The sequence below is a fragment of the Patella vulgata genome, chromosome 3 (assembly GCF_932274485.2).
Source record: "Patella vulgata chromosome 3, xgPatVulg1.2, whole genome shotgun sequence".
NCBI lineage: Eukaryota > Metazoa > Mollusca > Gastropoda > Patellidae > Patella > Patella vulgata.
Window position 1 is genome coordinate 10,463,666 of NC_065881.2, and position 23,428 is coordinate 10,487,093.

General features: G+C 36.1%; 1 protein-coding gene and 1 long non-coding RNA gene across 3 annotated transcripts in view; one reads left to right on the forward strand and one right to left on the reverse strand.

The window, feature by feature from the left end:
* LOC130012270 (uncharacterized) overlaps nucleotides 1-23,428 on the reverse strand; it is a 173,377-nt gene that overhangs the window by 91,994 nt on the left and 57,955 nt on the right. The window contains exon 1 of one of the 2 annotated variants that reach the window (XR_008787664.1): nucleotides 15,618-15,635. The exons of the other annotated variant lie outside the window; for it this stretch is intronic. This is a non-coding gene — a long non-coding RNA (uncharacterized LOC130012270). Of the gene's footprint in view, nucleotides 1-15,617; nucleotides 15,636-23,428 lie in introns of those variants that run through there. 2 annotated transcript variants of the gene reach the window in all.
* The window catches only part of LOC126815032 (growth hormone secretagogue receptor type 1), a 46,129-nt gene continuing 42,214 nt past the window's right edge, over nucleotides 19,514-23,428 (forward strand). Inside the window, exon 1 of the mRNA XM_050540559.2 lies at nucleotides 19,514-19,668. The gene's annotated coding sequence lies outside the window, so the exon portion shown is untranslated. The remainder of the gene's footprint in view (nucleotides 19,669-23,428) is intronic.

Genomic DNA, 23,428 nt, shown 5'->3' on the forward strand with positions numbered 1-23,428 from the left:
CAGACCAATCTAACACAGATCCTATTTCGTCTTTTATAGTTCAAAATTTCGTTTTGCTTGTCTTTGCTACACTAGGATCTGGAAGAGTTGTTATCATGGACGTGTTCTGGATGATGTGAGGGTTTAGGCAATGAAACAGTCTGTTAAAGCGAGCTTTTGGTGTGTGGTGCACGGAACTGTGGGTAACCCACTAGAAACATCAATGCTGATCGGTTAATCGAATGTCTGACATCATAGGGTCAAAAGCCGCTCGTATGACCTATGGCGCAACCTTCCACTAAAACCAATCTGATCTTCATGTAGTGTAGGCCATCGAAAGTATAAAAAAATGAAATGAAATATAGATCTGTATTTTCATTAGATTGGAAACAGACTAATTTAAAAACCAAAAGTATTTGGTTGCACTGTTCCAAATTAATAAAATAATCAAAATAAACAATTTTAAATTTTTTTTTTTGTTATGAGCACATGATTTGGTAATGGGGTGGTGTATTGTTATCATACTTGTCCGTTTGTGCCTCCATCCATATTCATTTCAATGGAGTTGCTGTGTTCATTGGAAGGTTGGGTGGATAAATAGTCTAATGCATGTTCATTAAATGATAAGGTCTGGCGTGGTTTCGACTCCCCACTTGTACGTGGCAAGGAGTAGGGTCGTCTGTCCAACCTAGTGGGTTTTCTCCGGGTCCTCCGGTTTCCTCCCACTGCTAAATGGTCTAATTCATGTGCTTTAGATCATAAGGTCTGTCAATTGAATAAAGTGAAGTGGTTTAGACTCCAGACTTCCCACTTGTACATGACAAGGAGCAGGGTCGTCTGTCCAACCTCTCCGGTTTTCTCCGGGTCCTCCGGTTTCCTCCCACAGCCAAAGACCCCTAAGCACAACTGAATTATTGAAATAAAATTAAGCCTTGTGTTATTCCCAAAATGACCTAGTTTGTGTGAGTGGTAGTTAGACCCCATTTCTTTCTCTCTCAAAGCAAACTCTGTGTGAATATTTGAAGTGTTGTAATAATGCCAGTATCGTAGTAAACGGGTCTGTTCATTATGTGATTATGTAATACAGTGTAATCAAACACCATGCTGCTAGGTCTGATATTGGGTGAATGGCTGTATTAAATACTACCTGCGTCCTGCTCATACTATTATGAATTACAACCATGTAGCAGTGAAATGTGAGATAAAAACACAATTAAACAGATTGCAAATGATATTGGATTGTCCATCAAATTCAACACTCCTGCAATTCATCGTACATTAGGCATTGTGTTAAAGCAAATAAAATTTGATAAGCTTTTAATAATTGTGCAATTTCTGAAGGTGCCTGGTCTGATAACTGCATTACAAAATAAAATCAGAGCGAGGTAAGAAGAAAGGGTCTTTATTATGTTCATACAACAAACTTGGTTATTTTGGGACTAACATACAGGTAATTTTGATTTTAACTGATTTACTTATTTCCAGAGCTTATAAAAATAGAGTAACCTGGCAAAGATTCTTAAGGAAGATATCTAATTTGAATATGATTCTCAACTCAAGAAATGTTTAACAATGACATGATCAAATTCTTAAAGATTCATAATGTAAGAATTAAATAAAAGAGGTGGCTGTTCTTGCTATAATAGTTCAAAAATAGATAAGGAAAAATGTAGGCCTATATACTGTACTTAAAATTTCTGTCGAATTACTTTATTATGTGGGGGGTTGGATGGCTGAATGGTTAGCGTGCGCGCGCTGTATCATAAAGTCTGTCATTGAGACGACTGGCGTGGTTTCGAATCCCCAGTTGTACGTGACAAGGAGTAGGGTCGCCTGTCCAACCTCGTGGGTTTTCTCTGGGGCTTCCAGTTTCCTCCCACTGCTAAAGACCCCTACGCGCAAGCGAATTATGTAAATAAAAATTAAACCATATGTTAGTCCCGAAATGACCTAGTTTGTGCCGAGTGGACGTTAAACCCCATTCTCTCTCTCTCTTTATTATGTGTAAAGTTATGAGTGTTTGAAGGTTTTACAAAATGCAGCTTAGGTTGTTTATCATCCAATGATCTAGAGTGTTGATTAAAGTAGCTAAGTCTCTAACTCAATATCATCCAAAATCTTCAACATTGAAAACACAAATTATTTGTCAATTTAAAACAACATTGATGCTGTGATCTTACTGGAAAAAGATAGGCTTCTGATATCCAATATTTAAGACAAAATAAATATTTCACCATTGGTACACGAATCGTGTACCATAATGCGTTTCAGTCCCAGTTCTAGCAAGAGACTCAAGGAATGAGGCTAGACGTATTGCACCAAACCAAACGGCGTATGTAGACTGGAATAACCAGACGCTAGGAATTTGCATTCGATTGAGACTGCTGGCTTATTTCACGGAACATAACTGATTTGAAATTAGAGTAAAAACGGAAACGATTGAATGTAAATCAGTTTATATACATTCATATTACAGTATTATATGAGTTGCGACACACTTGTGTCAATTTCTAGGTTCCAAATGTTAGCAATTTAGCTCCTTTAAGGGCTTGTCATGTTAATAAGTATTAAAATAATAATTTATATAACATTTTGAAGCCAGATAAAGGACCTGCAATAGGCAGATTTATCTCTTACATATTGCAGCTATTGTTGATAAAGAACCAACCAGTAGAATCAATAACCAGACACCAGAAATAGAGGAGGAAAACTTATAACAATATCTGAACAGAAAAGGTGAGTGTCTTATTTTATTTTCTGAATTTAAAATTTTTAATGTTCAAATTTAGAAATGCTGGATGTTTTGGGAGCTGTAGTGGCAGAGTGACTAAGACACTGGCTTGCTATCCTGGAGGTCCCTGTTTGGATCCTGGTATTGGAATAGAAAGTTTCTTGGGATTTTCCCTTGTTGTTTTTACTTGTCAATGATCCGGGGCAAAGGGCCTGGCAAGAAAGCACATCTAGTCTTTTGAAAGGAAAGAAAAACTGAGGTCATATGTACACAGTATTATGCGTGTACAATAACCCTTGACTCGCTATCCCGGAGGTCCTTGTGGACTTTTCCGATGTGTTGTCAATGGTTCAGGATGGTGGGTGTGATAAGAAATATCTAGTCTTTTGGATGGGATGGAAAACCAAGGTTTTGTGCATGTAAAATAACCCTTGACAGAATTTGAAATAATAATAGGCTGTAGTCCTGTCAGAGCAAATTTTCCCTCTTAGGACACTGCACTGTGTGTACCTGTCTTCATTGGCTCAGTCCGCGTAGGGAGAGAGAGAAATGGGGTTTAACTTCCACTCGACAAAAAAAAAACTAGGTCATTTTGGGACTAACACATGGTTCAATTTTATTTCAATAATTCGCTTGTTCATAGGGGTCTTTAGCAGTGGGAGTAAACCGGAGAAAACCCATGAGGTTGGACAGGCGACCCTACTCCTTGTCACATACAACCGGGGAATCGAAACCCCGCCAGTTGACTCAGTGACAGACTGTATGATACAGTGTGCGCATGCTGACCAAAAATAAAAATGCGTTGGTTGTTCTTCAGAAATTATTTGAACTAGAGAGTTTTTATGAGTGTTCTATTAATAGTTTAAAGATTTAAGAGGTAGAATGTAACAGACAGCCAGAACTTGTTTTTTTTTATTCAGTCTGTCTTTTTATAAAGTAAACTATCATTATTCTTCCTAAAAACACTGGTGCAAATCACTGATAGAAATATTACCAGGTAGAATTAGAGCATAGTTAATTTGAGGTCCAAGCCATTACAGATTAGCCTTTAAGTCTAATCAAAGTCAACTAGTTAATCCAGTAGACACTGTAGGTTGTTCAGTTATTGTTTGTCCAATCTTAATCTTGTACCCCCAACTAGATGACCAACAGGCTCTGAACAGGCTAGGTAACTTAATAAGGAACAGCTTCTAAGAAATAACTTATCAGAGACTGGCCCTTCAGTATGTCCCCTTGCCTGTCTTTGTTTCTTAGTTACCCTAAATTTATAATCCTTAATACATTAATGTCCACTGGATTAACAGGACAATAGATAATAATTTATAAAGCAATGTTTCTCTAATATAATTACAGAGTTGACTTTGATGAGACTTAAAAGCTATAATAATCTGTAGTGGATGAGACCTCAAATTAACTATGCTCTAATTTTACCTGTAAGCTTGATATACTGATATGATGAGTTAAAGATTTTCTGTTGGAGTAATTATTCTTTGGTAAATACAAGGTCTTGTCGTAAATTCTTCTTCGGTGTAAGTAAAAACAAGACTTAAATTGGCTTAGTTTAAAGTAGCTAAGTCTCTAACTCAATGTCATCAAAAATCTTCGACATTGAAAACACAAATTATTTGTCAATTCAAATCAACATTGGTCTTGTGATCTTACAGGGAAAAGATGGGCTTCTGATATCCAATATTCTAGACAAAATAAACATTTTACCATTGGTACACGAATTGTGTACCATAATGCGTTTCGGCGCCATTTGGAACAAGGGACTTAAAGAACAGGTCTAGACATATTCCACAAGTCATGTCAAATGGTGACGCTATATTCTTATCTGGAGAGCATGCGCAATAAATACCATCGGGGTAGACTGGAAAAAACAGATGTTAAAGATTGCAGTTCACATGAGACTTCTGGCGTATTTCGCCGAAAATAAGTGATTAGAAACAGTAAAAACAGAAACAATTGAAGGTAAATCAATTTATATACATTCATATTACATTATATGCATTGCGACCCATTTTTGTCAATTTCTAGGTCCCAAATATTGGCGATTTAGCTCCTTTAATGATATTTGGAAGCAAACAATGATGGAAACTCCATATGATTAAATTCTTCATTTGGCAGATAAATCAGGGTCAGATCTAAATATAAAGCCACCTCTAGGTTTTGTCAAGGTCGCGAGATGTAAAACGGGCTAGCGCTAACTCTGACCCTATTCCTATTCCTAACCCTTACTCTTACCCTTCCCCACTATCCTGAGCAGCAATCACATGTCCTGGCCCAGTTTACATCTCGTGACCATAACGAAATCTGGAGGTAGCCTTAATATTTAGATCTGACCATTAATCAGAATGATTTTAAATTTAAAGGAGTAGGTTTGCCTGTCCAACCTCGTGGGTTTTCTCCGGGTCCTCCGGTTTCCTCTCACTGCTACGCGCAAGTGAGTTATTGAAATAAAATAAAACCATATGTTAGTCTTGAAATGATCTAGTTTGTGTCGAGTGAATGTTGAACCCCATCTCTCTCTCTCTCTCTCTCTCTCTCTCTCTCTCTCTCTCTCTCTCTCTCAAGGAATAATGACATATGTTTTATTACATGTTCACTTTATTTTATTACATGGTGTAATATTTATCATAAATCAGATGAATGTATACAGCACTTCATATAATGCCATACAAAATTGATTTTCTGTTCTTTCTGGTCTTGTCAGGGTTGGGTAGCAGAATGGATGGATCAGAATGTCTGTCATTGAGTCTAGTGGCGTGGTTTCGATTCCTAGCTTGTACGTGACAAGGAGTAGGGTTGTCTGTCCCACATCATAGGTTTTCTCCATGTCCTCCTATTTCCTCCCACTGCTAAAGACCCCCTACTCCTCGTTTTTTTTATCCCATCCGAACAACTAGACAGCTATCCTTGTCAGGCCCTCCCTTCTGCACCAGTGACAAAGGGAAACCACGTTGGAAAATTCCAATAAATTTTCTCGCCCAACACCGGCAGCAAACCCGTGACCTCCAGGCTAGCAAGCCAGCATCTTAACCACCGTCAGACCTTGGCTACTCACTTTTATCAGACCGTTATCTGTTGGCTTGTTACTTTTATTTTCTAAAAGCTGTCTTCCTTGGCCCATTCGGTGCTGTAAATTACAATGTAAAAACACATTTCTTTCTAAAATTAGTCCTGACCCTGAATTCAAAAAGCATTCTCGAATTTACTTAACTTTCACCAAGTGTTTTTATGTACCAAATACATCAATAAGAATCTATGTGCAAAGTTTTGTGTTTCTGGATTAAAGATATTTCTCAAACACTTTCAATCAGTGTTTATGAGAAATATCTTTGATCCAGAAACACTAAACTTTACACATAGTTTCTTATTGATGTATTTGATATATTAAAGGCTCAATACCACTCTTGTTGTAACTGAATAATATGTCCCAATCTTTATTCTGGTCAACAAATTGTACTATTTTACAATATTCCAATTAATTGATGATACAAATTTCATCTTAACACACCTAATTAAAAAAATTGGAAAAATTCAACTAAATGATTTGAAAAGCCTGGTGTAAAGCTTTTCAAATGTGACTTGGATTTAAAAATATTTTTGAACCCTCTGGACAAGTAAAATAGAATTTAATGGATAATTTACACAACAGGTAAGACACTAACACATCTAGTACTTAGAATAAGGCTATTTTTTATTTTCTGGAGCTGTCAAGCCAGCAAGAGTGTTATTGTCCCTTTAAAACAACAAGAATTTTATAAAGGGATTAAATAAGGTGAACAATTCTGAGTAAATTCTTAATTTTAAATCTGAGAGTACCTTTTGAACTTTGGGCCTGGACTTGAAAATCAAAATCAAAATTTTGATTATTTAAGGTGAATGACTAGCAATTCAATAAATATGATGACCTCTGTCTTGTCAGTCAATTGCAACATTGAACACATTCACTAATATCTGTGGTTATTGTATTGAATCATATGGCCTGGTCCATTTTAAAAGGGGGACCATGGTGATGGATTAAGACACTGGAAACCTTGGGTTGGCTCCCGTTGATGGCAGAGAAAGTTCCTCTGGATTTCCGGCATTGGTTTACCCTTGTCAGTGGTGCAGAATGAATTAGTCTTGAGTAAAGTTTTAACAAGTGTTTATGAAGAACCGAAAATCAAATTCATGTCGCCTTAAAATTAGCTACCCTTGATTCAATTACAATTCTACCCAAACTGCATCTTATAGGATATATTTAAAACACCATCAAAATATTTCAAAACTTTTAGAAGGAATCTTGGAGGTTGGATGGCCAAACGGTTTAGCGCGTGCACGTTGTATCATAAAGTCTGTCCAGCCTCGTGGGTTTTCTCCGGGTCCTCCGGTTTCCTCCCACTGCTAAAAATCCCTACGAGCAAGCGAATTATTGAAATAAAGTTAAGCGAATTATTGAAATAAAGTTGAACCATGTGTTAGTCCCAAAATGACATAGGTTGTGTCGAGTGGACGTTAAACACCATTTCTCTCTCTCTCTCTCTCAAGAAGGAATCACCGATATGTTAGTTAAACCACAACCAGACCTACACTATATTTGTTACGTGTGAGGGGAACACGTGGCTAAGTGGGTAAGACGCTGGCTCACTAGCCTGGAGGTCGGGTGTTAGATCCCTGCATTGGCCGAGAAAGTTCATCCAGATTTTCCGGCGTGGTTTCCCCTTATCAGTGATGCAGGATGGAGGGCCTGACAAGGACAGCTGTCTAGTCCTTCGGATGATACGAAAAACTGAGGTCCTGTGTATACATTGGAATGCACGTAAAAGATCCCTTGGCAGTTGGAATTCGATATAAGAGTAGGCGACAGTGCCGCTGCCCGGGCAAAATTTCCCTCATAGCACACTGTATGGCAGATGCCCGTCTTCATTAGCCCAGTATAGGAGCAGAACAGTAGGACATTAAACCCCATTTCATTTCATTTCATTTGTTACGTGTGACCTGATAGAAATCATGATAAAACAACCGGATGTCCGCATTGCCCAGATATTCACGAATAAAATTCAGGCATGAAATTTAAAATATGTTATCAGAAGTTTAATATTTTTCTAAATTTAGACATAATTGTTTACTTATTTCATCTACGTCATAACATTCTACACTCCTCAGTTTTCACCTCTTCAGTGTATGGATATCAACATCACAACAAATACCGGTATCTTATCTCTCATTGGCACCAGGTGGAACCAGAAAGTAAATAAATCATCTTAGAATGTTTTCACATCCTATAATTTCAGATAGTTTCGATTATCTTTAATAAGAAATGAAGCCCAACCTGTTTTACGAGAAATTTGAACTTTTTAAATTAAGAAATCTAGAATTGATAGTACCGGTGTTGATTATTAAATGATAAATGGTGTGGCTGATCAGGACTAGAACATTCTTTTTATTTATAGAAAAATCTGTTTAAAGTCACCAACCTCGGGGTTTTATTTTTCCATTGGAAGAACTACACACTTCTTTGTCATGTCCATTGTCCTGCTTCTCTAGCTGACAGGAGAAACCAAACTAAAAAAATACTGAGGAACTTTCTCAACCAAGACCAGGATCGAACTCCAGACCTCCTAGTTAATGGGGGATCGGTTTCCAAATGAGTTAACCTGTGTGCTTTAGATCATAAGGTCTGCCAATGAGAGAGAGAGAGAAATGGGGTTTAACGTCCACTCGACACAAACCAGGTCATTTCGGGACTAATGTATGGTTTAATTTTATTTCAATAATTCGCTTGCGCGGCGTAGGGGTCTTTAGCAGTGAGAGGAAACCGGAAGACCCAGAGAAAACCCATGAGGTTGGACAGGCGACCCTACTCCTTGTCACGTACAACCGGGGATTCGAAACTACGCCAGTTGACTCAATGACAAGTCTTATGATACAGCACGCAGGTGCTAACCATTCGGCCATCCAACCTCCCCTGCCAATGAGTCAAATGGCATGCTCTCTCTCTCTCTCTCTTCTGGGAGGGTTGGATGGTCGAATGGTTAGCAGGTGCGTGCTGTATCATAAGGTCTGTCATTGAGTCAGTTGTACGTGACAAGGAGTTGGGTCGCCTGTCCAACCTCGTGGGTTTTCTCACTGGATTTTGATAAAGATATATAACATGAACAAAAATATCAATAGCAGCCATGAGCAATGCCACCATGAACACGCGCATCACATCTCCCACTGCCATGCCCACGTGTGGATTGCAATACCTTGTTTTCACTTTCACTTTCATCCCGAAGTCCCATATCATTATCAATATAGTCAGTCAATAGATCTACACGTTCGGGACTCAGGAATTGCCTACGTCTTTTACGATCCAGCAGGCCAGCATTATTATCAACATCAGAATTATTGTCAGAATCTACTGCAGACACAGCTCTATCGTGTTCACACTGGGCTTGTTCATCATGCACGGGAGACATAGCCATGGGCGGAACGTCGCGCAACAAATCACACACTTCATAATACCAATCACTGTCCTGAATACTATCATTATCAAGTAACTGGAAACGAATTATGTGTATCACCCGCTTCGAAATTGTCCACGTGTCAGCAAGACGTCATTCACGACTTCGTCGAGAGTGTATCATCTACGTTGTCACTATGCACTCCGCCATTTTATGGTTTGCTGCTTTGAAACATGTGGAAATATGTTCTAGTGTATAGAAAATACAATAGATGGCACTTGCAGTTACGGTACTAATTTTAGCGAGGGCTTTACTGAGTACACGGTAATACCGGGTACGCGTATTTTACCGACATTTTATAATACGTACCCGGTACTACCGGGTAGACGCAATGTAAGGGTTAAGTTTTGACTTTTTAAACAAAACATCTTTCAAGCATACTCCTCGCAGAGTTTAGTTTGATTATACCTAATCCCACTAAACACTGCTTTAACGAAGGCAAATTTCTGTTCCAAATTATGACTGGTCAATGGTCGATTAACAACCAATAGCTAACTGCGTTACAAAAGCATTACGCTTGTGGGATTTCTCTGGGTCCTCCTGTCTCCCCCACTGCTAAATTAATTAAAGACCCCTACATGCAAGCGAAATATATTGAAATAAAACTGAACCATATGTTAGTCCTGAAATAACCTAGTTTGTGTGGAGTGGACGGTAAACCCTCTCTTTTTTATTGTGCCTTTAAACTTTCGGTTTAAGATTTAAAAATTAGAAAAAAAAATGTATACCTTGACCTAGAAATGTTTAAACACTAACTTATCAAAATAAAATTCACTGGAAAAGCTTTTAGAAACTTAATGGTTTTCGCATGACAAAATACAAAATAGAAAAAAATACATTTTAGTGGGTGGATTATAAATATGGAAAATAGGAACATACTGTTTGGCATGATGCACTGAAAATAGGAACATGCACTGAAAATAGGAACATACTATTTGACATGATACACTGAAAATAGGAACATACTGCTTGGCATGATTCACTGAAAATAGGAACATACTATTTGGCATGATACACTGAAAATAGGAACATACTATTTGGCATGATACACTGACAAATCATCATGATGGGGTTCCATGGAAACCAGTTGATGGAAGGAACCATTGAAACCAATTGGTAGAAGGTCCCATGGGAACCAGTTGCTGGTAGGACCCATGGAAACCAGTTGATGGAAGGGCCCATGGAAACCAGTTGGTTTAAGGGCCCATTGAATCTATTTGATGGTGAGAGGACCCATGGAATCCAGTTGATGGGAGAGCCCAGAGCTACCCAGTCCTCCCCTGGTTATCGAGCTAGTGAGGATTGTGTTTTGTTTACCTAATATAAACCGATTGGTACTGACATGTCATTTAACTGTATTGCTTTCTTTTTGATTGGCAGGCTTTACACACTTCCATCTTCCTCTAGTCATAAGGATGGGGGGATTGGGAGAGCCCTGATAAGTGGAATAGCCATGTCCTAAATCAAGCACTGAAAATTATTATATATTTTCACTCTTGCCAATTTAAATTTTTTTTAATTTTTTAATATTTGTTCTACTTTTTCATAGAGTCAAGTGGCTTGGTTTTGATTCCACAGTTGTATGTGACTAGGAATTGGGCTGCCTGTCCCACCTCATGGGTTTTCTGCAATCTCTAGTTGCCTCCAACAGCTAAAAGACCCCTATTCACAAACGAATTATTGAAATTTAATTTAGCCATATGTCAATCCCGAAATGACCTAGATTGTGTCTAGTGGGTGTTAAACCCTATTTCTCTCTCGTTATATATTTTAGCTAGATATGGTTTTTATTGGGTATATAAATTGGGCATCTCTGTCTTGAACCAGTATCCACACAGATACATCAGCCTGTGCAGCTTTAGTCACCTCTTCTCATATCCCTCTTCTCATATCCCTCTTCTTGTATCCGGTATATAAATTATTTAGTAATGAATGATGAATAGTGGAGGGTAAGCCCCATCCCCCCCCCACTCTCTCTATCTCTCTCTAAGGGGCGTTGGATGGCCGAATGGTTAGCATGTATCATAAGACCTGTCATTGAGTCAACTGGCGTGGTTTCAAATCCCCGGTTGTACGTGACAAGGAGTAGGGTCGCCTGTCCAACCTCGTGGGTTTTCTCCGGGTCCTCCGGTTTCCTCCCACTGCTAAAGACCCCTACGAGCAAGCGAATTATTAAAATAAAATTAAACCATATGTTAGTCCCTAAATGACCTAGTTTGTGTCGAGTGGACTTAAACGCTCTCTCTCTCTCTCTCTCTCTCTCTCTCTCTCTCTTTCTCTGCATTGTACTGTAGATCTTTGGAAGAATGTTAATGATGCATTTCATTCATCTTACAGGTACATATATATATATATATATACCTCTTCAGGTATTTTTTTTACCTGTTATCATCCTGTTACACATGCCAGCTGGGAACAAGTTAATCTGCTGCTGTCTAGTCTATATGTAATAGAAAATTACAGTTTATATGGTATTATCTATTAAATAACTGTGGTAAAGACATTACATAGCTTATGATAGAATAGTGCAAGAGAACTCCATTACACACAAACATTGTCAATAAAACAAACCAGCAGACAAAACAAACTACACAGACATTACAAGAAATAAACAACAATAAATATCAATACATGAAGATGTTAAAAAATAAAATTGTTACATGTATATTCTTTAGGCTTAACTCTGTCAGTACAAAGCTTATGATAGCATGTGCAGGAGAACTTCACTACACCCAAAGCAAAACCGATAAGACAAACACGTAGACAAGACAAACTACACAGGCATTGTAAGAAATAAACAACAAACATGAAGATGTTAGAAAGTAAAATTGTTATATTCTTTAGGCTTAACTCTTTCTGTTGGCAACCAATGTAAATAAATGAAATGCAGTGGTATTGGTGGATTAAAATGGCCGGGCAGGACGATTATTCTTTCTGCTCAATCAAAATGGGGAGCAGTAGTAATTCCCTCCATCCCCTCCCCTGGTAAATAAATATTCTGGATTTTGAGGTGGGATGAAATTCACCTATGAAAATGACCCATGAAGACACAGCCAATCGATATTTTTGACCAAAAACTCAATAGTTTCATACAGCGATTGATTTGATGGTTTTCTCCGGGTCCTCCGGTTTCCTCCCACTGCTAAAGACCCCTACACGCATGCGATTATTGAAATAAAATTGAACCATATGTTAGTCCCAAAATGACCTAGATTGTGTCAAGTGGAGTTACCCCCCCCTCTCTCTCTCTCTCTCTCTCTCTCTCTCTCTCTCTCTCTCTCCCTCTCTCTCTCTCTCTCTCATATAAACTTTGTTTGACACTTAATAATATTATTTTAGTTGTATCAATATTCAGATTTAGATATTCTTTAAACAATAAATATTATGACTATCAAGACATTAAAAATTGTTTGACATTTTGAAACTTCAAGAAATATGTGCAGAGAATGACACTTACATAAACATTTCCTGGGATTTGAAAAACAAAAAATAATTGTACAATGTAAATGAAATACAACAACTGCACAGTAAATGCTGCAATAGTGCTGTAAGCACTGCAACATCACTGTAAACACTACAACAACACTGTAAACACTACAACAACACTGTAAATACTACAATAGTATTGTAAATAGTACAACAGCATAGTGAATACTATGATAGTACTGTAAACACTACAACATCCCTGTAAACACTACAACAATACAGTAGATACTACAAAAGCACTGTAAATACTACAACATCACTGTAGATACTACATCAACACTGTACATACTACAACAGCACAGTAGATACTACAACAGCACTGTACAAGATACTAATACAGCAGCACTGTAAATACAACAGTACAGTAAATACTACAACAGCACTGTGAATACTACATCAACACTGTAAATACTACAACAGCACTGTAATTACTACAACAACACTGTATGGGATACTAATACAACATTACTGCAAATACAACACCACTGTAAATACTACAACACTGCAAATACTACAACACTGTAAATACAATAATAGCAAGTCAATACTAAAGCATCTCTAAAAATACTACAACAGCACTGTAAATACAGTAACTGTACAGTAAATAATACAACAGCACTGTAAATACTACAACAACACTGCTTGGCATCTTGGTTGCAACAGTTAATGGCTGAGATAGTCTTCATATTATTTAAATTTGTGAATGAATGGATCGAGATTTATCTTTTTCTTGGCGTCTTGTATAGTACGGCTGTCTACTTTGATCTTTGTTAATGAATGTTTTATTTATCATAGTAACTGTTGTGGGCGGGCTATATTGAAGGATCAGACCAGCTGTAGACTCCTCAACATCAGATACCAAATTTTAAAACCATAACAATACAATTGATATGGAAAATAATCATTGTATGACATTTTCTTTGTTCTTGGTAAGGATAAGAGATTAGAGCACTTGTTGAAGGAGTCACGCTGGCTAAGTGGGTCGGACGCTGGCTCGCTAGCCTAGAGGTCGCGGGTTCAATCCCTGCATTGGCCGAGAAAGTTCATCGGGATTTTCAGACATGGTTTTCTCTTGTCAGTGGTGCAGTATGGAGGGCCTGACAACGACAGCTGTCTAGTCATTCGGATAGGACGAAAAACCGAGGTCCTGTGTATACATTGTCATGCACGTAAAGGATCCCTTGGCAGTTGTAATTTGATATATAAGAGTAATTATTGAAATAAAATTAAACCATATGCTATTCCCGAAATGACCTAGTTTGTGTCGAGTGGACGTTTAACCCCATTTCTCTCTCCCTCTCTCTTGAACCACATGTTAATGTATTTTGGTGGATGTAAGATTATCTGATTTGTTCATCTTCACTGAACCCAAAGCATGTCCAATGTAACAGGGATTATAATAATATTATGGGTATGTATTTTGGTGGATGTAAGATTATCTGATTTGTTCATCTTCACTGAACCCAAAGCATGTCCAATGTAACAGGGATTATAATAATATTATGGGTATGTATTTTGGTGGATGTAAGATTATCTGATTTGTTCATCTTCACTGAACCCAAAGCATGTCCAATGAACTTAGAGAGAAATGAAATTGGAAATTGGCTAAGAAAAAGGTTAAGCACAATTATCAGCAGAAAGCGTCTAACATTTTCATATTTTACCTGAAAAGGTTCTTATTTTCACCTGTAATTTTAATGATAATTTTTTATGCGTTTCTTATTTACCTCAGTGTCAAGGTTACCGGTAAATTATTATCTGGCATGAGACATAAAATTTTCCATAAAAATTAAAAAGTTTATTTACATCCGTCTATAGGCTTGCAGGTAGCATCCTGTTTCTAATTCCACAAAATTGATAAAACTCTCTTCTGCTACAACCCTACTTATTAAATCTTGTTTTGAAGAGATTTGTATTGCCAGTTCCTTAATGTACGGTCATAGGCGTACAAGATGGGTGGGGTGGGTGCCAATCTTTTTGTCTTCTATTTGGCAAATTTTCAGTGCCTAGCGCCACACGTAGTCACTCTACTTTATGGGTTTATTGAAGGGAACATCATTTCTTTCTTCAATTTTTCTAGAAATGACATTTGTTTAGTTCTGTGAATACAAACAGTTTGATTGATTGGTTGATTGGGGTGCATGTGGACGTTGAGTGGGATTTCGGATGCAAACCATATAAATAAGCCTATATTAGACTTCTTCTGCTGTATTCACAAGCTGAAATAGCAGGAAAGACATTTGTGGTCATCTAATTTTCATATTAAAAAAAAACATTATTTATTAGTTTAGACATTAAACACCATTACTATTCTATCTTTTTGAATATTGTTCATCAATCATTGCACTCAAAATGCATATTATTGAAGAAAACTACTTTTATACTCTATTGTTTAAACCTGTAGGTTTATAAATCAAAAATTTGTGAGTACCATAAGTTTAAAGTACAAATCTAGACAAAAACTGTATGAAAAACCTATATTGCAGATATTTCTGGCAACATTTTTTTTATTTTCTTTAATCTTCTGGTAAATAATTTACCTTGATTAGACTAAAAGTACTTTGAAAAAAATTGTGTTAAAAAAAATTTAATCATTAAATAAACTAATTCAAGACGTTTAATTTAAAATGGTTAATTATCATAGAGATCTTTAATTAAGCGCATGATACACAGCGTAAAACCTTTGATGAACTTGCCAAGATATGTTGGGTTTAAGATAGTCTTGAAGACTGGACATATGGTAGAATACTTCACACTTTGTTGACTTCTGATTGACATGGAACCTATTTTATCACTGGATAATTAGGTTATGTCATCTTGTGACCTCTGACCTCTGACCTCTACTCAAAATAATTATAGTTAATGAAGAACAGAAGTAGGTATAATTACTGACAGAAAAAAAAAAATTATAATAATTTTACATCCTGCACCACTGACAAGGGGAAACCATGCCAGAAAATCCTTATGAACTTTCTCAGCCAATGCAGGGATCGAACACACTTAACCTCCCGGCTAGCGAGCCAGTGTCTTACCCACTTAGCCACCGTGGCTCCCCTGTTCAATTCAATTACATTATGATTTGCCTGTATATCATCTACCTTACATTTTAAATGTTAGACAGGAAATGCACTTCGATCAGTCTTTTTATTCATGAAAATTGAAAAGCTTTGTGTTCATGCTTTGAATCAACTTGAATTTATTATTGACTACCTGATCATGCATCAAAATATCAGGAGAAATCTCTCGTTCATGACTTAACAAACTATTTCTCTTTTTTTTCCTTTTCCACTATAAATGAATGGAAGATTGGGGGGAACAGGCCAAATGGCTATGTCACACCCCTATCTATGGTGGCTGATTTAGGACACGCAAAAAAAAATACCTTGAGCACTCTGTAAACTCTGTAGAGAGAGAGAGAAATGGGGTTTAACGTCCATTCGACACAAACTAGGTCATTTTGGGACTAACATGTTTTTTAAAAATTTTATTTCAATAATTCGCTTGCGCGTAGGGGTCTTTAGCAGTGGGAGGAAACCGGAGTAAACTCTGTAACCTTGATATATACAATTATTGATTCGTAACATAACATGTGATATACTCCCCACTTGGAAGAGGGTAAATATAACGGGGAAATATTTAGTGGTGGCGACGAGCATGGGATGGACTTTGTGTGTGTGTGTGTTGGAGGGGGCGGGGGGTATCCGCTCCATCACTGCAGCTTTGGATGGGCTGTAAATGAATATTATTATTCTGCAAGTTTATCATTAAATAATGCACAAAATTATACAGCTTAGTATCTCAAGCACTTGACTTAGTATCTCAAGCACTCGACTTAGTATTTCAAGCACTCGACTTAGTATCTCAAGAGCTCAAGATACTATTATTTTTTGCGTGTCCTAAATCATCCACCGTACCTATTCCTCTTTTATTATTACTAGACGTTTATAAATTATAATAAAATATTTAGTCAAAAAGATATTTGTCATTTCCATATTGTCGACAAGAAGGAGTGTTAAAGGCCTTATGGCTATATTTTTTTAAACCTTAATTTAAAATAGACAAAAATGAATCTAAAAACACATATGTAATATGAATGTATATAAAATGATTTATATTCAATTTTTAAAAAAAAATAATTGTAATTTCTAATCAATAATGTTCGGTGAAATACTTGAACAGTCAAAATTAAACAGCGGTCTATTACCTCCAACTGGTTAAAGGCCTTATAATATGGCTCTATTTTTTTAAACCTTAATTTAAAATAGACGAAAATGTAATTACATTCAATTCTTTAATTTCTTTTTGTAACATCTAGTCAATTATGTTCAGTGAAATACTTGAACAGTCAAAATTAAGCAGCGGTCCATTACCTCCAACTGGGCTAATGAAGATGAGCATACGCCATACAATGTGTTGTAAGGAAAATTTTTCCCAGACAACGGCATTACAGGCTAAATATCAAATTCCAACTGCCAAGGGATCTTTTACGTGCACCTCTGAATCATAGAGCCAAGTAACATGATTTTGATTCCCTGCTTGTATTAAATAAGGAATTGGTTTTTCATTGGTTTTCACTGGATGCTCCGGTTTCCTCCCACAGGTAAATGAGCCCTAGTTTCCTCCCACAGGTAAATGAGCCCTAGTTTCCTCCCACAGGTAAATGAGCCCTAATCGCAGGCAAGTTATATATTTTAATCACAAAATTCCATAGTTTGTGTTAAGTGGATGTTAAACCCCATTTCTCTCTCTCTTTTATTTTACGTAGAAAAAACAGCATTTGGAGACTCATTAATACCCCCCTCTCTCTCTCTTTCTCTCTCTCTCTCTCTCTCTCTCTCTCTCTCTCTCTAAGAAAAAAAGCATTTGGAGACTCAATAATACCTCTCTCTCTTTCTCTCTCTCTCTCTCTTTACTAAGAAAAAACAGCATTTGGAGACTCATTAATACCCCCCTCTCTCTCTTTCTCTCTCTCTAAGAAAAAAAGCATTTGGAGACTCAATAATACCTCTCTTTCTCTCTCTCTCTCTCTCTCTCTCTCTCTCTCTCTCTCTCTTTACTAAGAAAAAACAGCATTTGGAGACTCAGTAATACACTTTATTTAGCTATTATTATGATATAACTTATCAATATACTATTATAGGAATGAAGGCAACCAGTAGGCGCCTACTATTATCACCCAGACAATGTATGAATTAGAGGGACAATTTCATAATACTATAATTGGCTAGATAATGAAATAATCATTAAAGAGCATTTGTTATAAAGGGTGAATACAGGGTTAAGCAGTGTTGGTATTTAAATTGGTGATGATGAATGAAATAGGGTTTGACTCCTACTTTCTGCTAATGAAGATGGACATGCTCCATACAGTGGGCTATGAGGGAAAATTTTGCCCGGGCAGTGGCACTATAGCCTACTTTTATATCGAATTCTAACTCTAAAAGGATTTTTTACCTGCATGCCAATGTATACACAGGACTTCGGTTTTGCATCCCATCGGAATGACTAGACAGTTGTCCGGACAGCAATTGAATTTCAACTATTACAGATTCTTTATGTGCAATTAGACGTGGGAACCCGGTTTTCGTTCTATCCGAATGGAACAACTATGATAGTCTCTCTCTCTCTCTCTTTTACCTATGATTTTAATACAATGTGATTATATCTAAAGACTTAAATGAGAGAGAGAGAGAGAGAGAGAGAGAGTGAGAGAGAGAGAGAGAGAGAGAGAGTTTAACATCCACTCAGGACAAAACATACAGTTCAATTTTATTTCAATAATTTGCTTGCATGTAGGGGTCTTTAGCAGTAGGAGGAAACCGGAGGACCTGGAGAAAACCCACGGGGTTGGAAATGAAATGAAATGGGGTTTAACGTCCTACTGTTCTGCTCTGGACTGGGCTAATAAAGACGGGCATATGCCATACAGTGTGCTATAAGGGAAATTTTGCCCAGGCAGCGGCACTACAGCCTACTCTTAAATTGAATTCCAACTGTCAAGGGATCTTTTACGTGCAAGCCAATGTGTACATGGGACCTCGTTTTTTTCGTCCAATCCAAACTACTAGATAGCTATCCTTGTCAGGCCCTCTGTTCTGCATCACTGACAAGCGGGAAACCACGCCACAAAATCTGGATGAACTTGCTCGGCCAATGCAGGGATCGAACACCCGACCTCCAGGAAAGCGAGCCAGCGTTTTACCCACTTAGCCACCGTGATTCCCCCCCCACGAGGTTGGACAGGCAACCTACTCCTTGTCACATACAACTGGGGAATTGAAACCACACCAGTTGACTCAATGACAGACCTTATGACACAGATGCTGACCCCCCCCCCCCCCCCCAATATTAAAATGAAGAATGTGGTTAATTATAATGGATCATTCTGGCAACAAGCATATTTCTATAATTTATTGCCAACATTTTATTTTTTACAAATCTTATACAAAGTCTACTTTTTTGTTTAAAATGAATATTTATCATATTCGGTTTCTTTAAAAATAGAATTATCTTTTAGAGTGTTCCTTTCATTTTTTATTCAAATCTTCTACAAAGTCAAATTTCTGTTTAAAATGAATATTTATCATATTCGGTTTCTTTAAAAATAAAATTCTCTTTTAGAGTGTCCCTTTCAAAGTCAAATTTTTGTTTAAAATGAATAGTTATAATATTCGGTTTCTTTAAAAATAAAATTCTCTTTCAGAGTGTTCATTTCTTGGCCCTGTGTTTAACCTACACACAGTAGCAGATCTGTAGATTGCTCCCCAGCTGTTAAAATGGATTCTCCCAGTATAGAAGCCAACTGGTGTTCTTGAATACACTACTTATCAATAACAGGACTAGTACAAAAATCAAGTGGATGTCTGTCATAACCAGTCAGCTGAAACAGGAGTGAAATATTTGGTGTTTTTACAGATTTCACCGCAGTTATAAGGAATGGTTATAAAACATCACAAACTGGTGAATTAATACTAATTATAGGTTGGTCAAACATTTTATCTCTTATTTTTTATTCATTTCTATAGATATTGATAAATACTTTTAATTGAACTGTTTTGGACACATTCACTTAGACTACTATAAAAGTTTTAATTCAAATCAATGGTTAATTGTTCCTAAATACTATAGCATGGCATGTATTTGAACTATAACTGTTTTGGACACAAACAGTCACTTATTGGGGCTTTCCTATAAAAGTTTTGTTCATGTGTACCAAAGCGTTAAAGCCCTTATTTAGGTCAGAAAAGAAAAAAGTGTTTTATTGAGTAACTTTATTATGTAGCTACTGTTATGTAATCTCCTTCAGCAATCAAGTAATTTGAATTAAGGGCTCACTTACAACCAAACAAGCTTAAAGTATTTAAATCTTAAGGCTTTCAGATCCCATGTTCACAGCATTCTCAGACTTAAGTTTCGAATTTATTCAAAATTGTTTGCCTTATTTGAACTAAAATGTAGTCCTTTATCAAACTTTTGTTGTTTTAATGTATCAAATACATCAATAAGAAACTTATGTGCAATGTTTTGTGTTTATAAATCAAAGATATTTCTCATAAACAGTGAATGAAAGTTGAATAAATTCTTAACTTAAGCCTGTGAATGCTTAGCGAACTCAGGGACTGGTCTATTTGATTTTTGGGGAGGGGGACAATTAAGGGTTTGGGTGCCTGAATTTCTCTATTTTTCTCGTATATCAGCCAACACTGATTTAGTGAATATACGTTACTCGTACAGATTGGGTTTTTTTACGAAGGACTAGACCTATTGATAATATTGGTGCGATTCTTGGTTCTATACCGTAGTTTGGAATATTAGTCTTGGCAAATTCATTCTATAGATTGAAATATTAATCTTGAAGATTCTTGTTTGAATTTTACCCTTAAAGTAGCTAAGTCTCATTCATTCTTCTTCGACATTGAAAACATGAATTATTTGTCAATTTAAATCAACATTGATGGTGTGATCTTACCAGGAAAAGTTGGGCTTCTGCTATGATTATTGATGTGGAGAGTGATATTCCTGATACTATATAGTGTGGAATATTAGTTTTGACAATAAAGCATCATATAGATTGAAATAGCTCCTTTAATTATGGCTTCGGTTTACTGTAATTATTTAGAGTTTGTCATCATCGCTTTGATTAGTGTTTGTTATGTATATACTTATGGCTTCCTTTTACTTTTAAAAAATAAACAACCCATTGATTATTGATGAATAATGATTAATTTTTGAAAGGTGATCGAGAAATTAAATACTTGTATATTGGACACTCATTATCAGAATTGATCAGTCAGCTTTAAACTAGACACAAATTAGATGATTTTTGGTGATTTTAAATGAAATTAGTGAAAGAAATTAGTGCTAGATACACAAGATTAAATGATACCCGCGTTACATTAAAAGCACCCTATAGATTGAAATAGCTCTTTTAATGTTTAAGCGAAGTGTAATGATTTTCCTATTTTCCCTGAGAATCTCACTCAATAAAAATAAAAACTGGCATATGTTAGTCTCAAAATGATATAAAGTATTTTTTTGACAAGGTATTAAACCCCATTCCATTTCCTATTTATTTGGGAAGTTTACATAGAGACAGCTTTTATTCAAGTTTCATATTTTATTTTAGAATTTTGGTCTGTTATAGAATTAAAGTGGAAAATAACTTAGCAAGATTATAAAATTGTAGGTAATAGAATGTGAGACGACAGGTATATCCATTAAAATCAAGAAAATACTTCTCATGTCTCCAGATTGGTTTCAAATATTTTAAATTATAATGAATTAAATATTATCAAGTTAAAATATAAAAATATATTCATTATTTGATATAGAAATTATTTCCAATATATAAATAATACAGATGTGTTTTTATAACACATGGGGTTGGGGGGAGGGGGGCAATGGTTTAACACATGTGCTTTGGATCATAAGGTCTGTCATTGAGTCTAGTGGCATGATTTTGATTCCCTGCTTGTACGTGACAAGGAGAAGGATTGTCTGTCCAACCTAGTGGGTTTTTGTCCCTGGTCCTCCTATTTCCTCCCACTACTAAAGATCAGGGGCCTGTTTCATGAAATTTTAATTGAGATATAATCCAAATTTTAGTAATTTTATTGGATTAGATTGATTTTAGTGCTTAGCCAATCAAAATTGAAGTATCTACTAAAATTTGGATTTTATCTTTAGTTAATATTTCAAAAATAGATAATGCAAAAAGAATATATTGAAAATTTCATTTAAATTATTTTGTTTTGAGCAAAGGTATCAATGGCTGTAGTTTTGACAAGATGTGTGCATTGATCTTAACCACCATACTGGTCATTCAAATCTTAGCCTTGCGTCTTCATTTTTAAATTAAATCATTAAATAGCAGAACCATTCTAATCTACTTAAAATCAGAGCCATCCGATGCCATCGAGAGTTGATTATGGTCTGGATAAGTTAATTAATGTCTAATTAATAATTTATATAACATTTCAGGCCTAAACAAAATACCTGCAATAGATAGATTTAGCTCTTGCATAATACATCTTTAAATTGAAATTATTTTACAAGATAACTAAGAAAAATGCATTTTATAAAAAATACATGTAGGCTAGTTTAATCCTATATTTGTTGGGGTTGGATGGCCGAATGGTTAGCATGTGCGCACTCTATCATAAGGCCTGTCATTGAGTCAACTGGTGTGGTTTCGAATCCCCGGTTGTACGTGACAAGGAGTAGGGTCGCCTGCCCAGCCTCGTGGGTTTTCTCTGGGTCCTCTGGTTTCCTCTCACTGCTAAAGGTCCCTACGCGCAATTAAATTAATGAAATAAAATTAAACCATTTGTTCGTCCCAAAATGACCTAGTTTGTGTCGAGTAGACGTTAAAGCGATAATTTCATATTTTCTAAGAAAGTCAAAACATAATTATTTTTATGTCTTTTGCTCAATAGGTTGTCAACTCGCTATTATACGATCATAGGTATTATTCTCCCACTTAAAAATCCTTTGACCCCGGAAATAATAACACAATTACCTCTCTTGTTTTTCTATTCCCCACCATGGAATAGCTATCTTCAAACGTTGGAATTTGAAGTTGAAAAGGATATTTTTGCCAATTTCTCAACTGGCAATAGTGAATTATAGGATTAATAAGATTATTCTTTAACAAGGTAGGACTGTTTATAGATACCATCTATTTTAAGGCTTTATTTTAATAAATTTTAAAAATATAACTTAAAAATATGAAATTGCAACTTTAAACCCCATCTCTCTCTCTCTCTCTCTCTCTCTCTCTCTCTCTCTCTCTCTCTTTTTCTCCTATATTTAATGTATAAGACAAGGGATTATTTTTTATCAATATGAACATTGATTGATTGTACAACGATTAATAGTGTTATGGGAATTTCTCATTCAGCACCTGTGTAATTTAAATGTCAGTTTTATTTTTATAAATTTATGATTTTAGACAGATTAGACAATTAGTAATTCTATTTATATACATTCATTCATTGAGGCAGAATACAAATACATAATGAACCTGACAATGGCTAATGGGTGTTTAGATACAATAAATCTAATCTTATCTTATAGACCCATCCCGGATATATTGTAGTGAATACAACAGGTTAATTAAGGGTAAAAGGCTTTTACAACCCTTTGTTCTAGCCATCTGATAAACAATATCTTTGGAGTACCCGATAATCTTTCCTAAAAGTTCAAATGTTCTTATAGCCCGTTCAGACGCTTAAGTTGAACT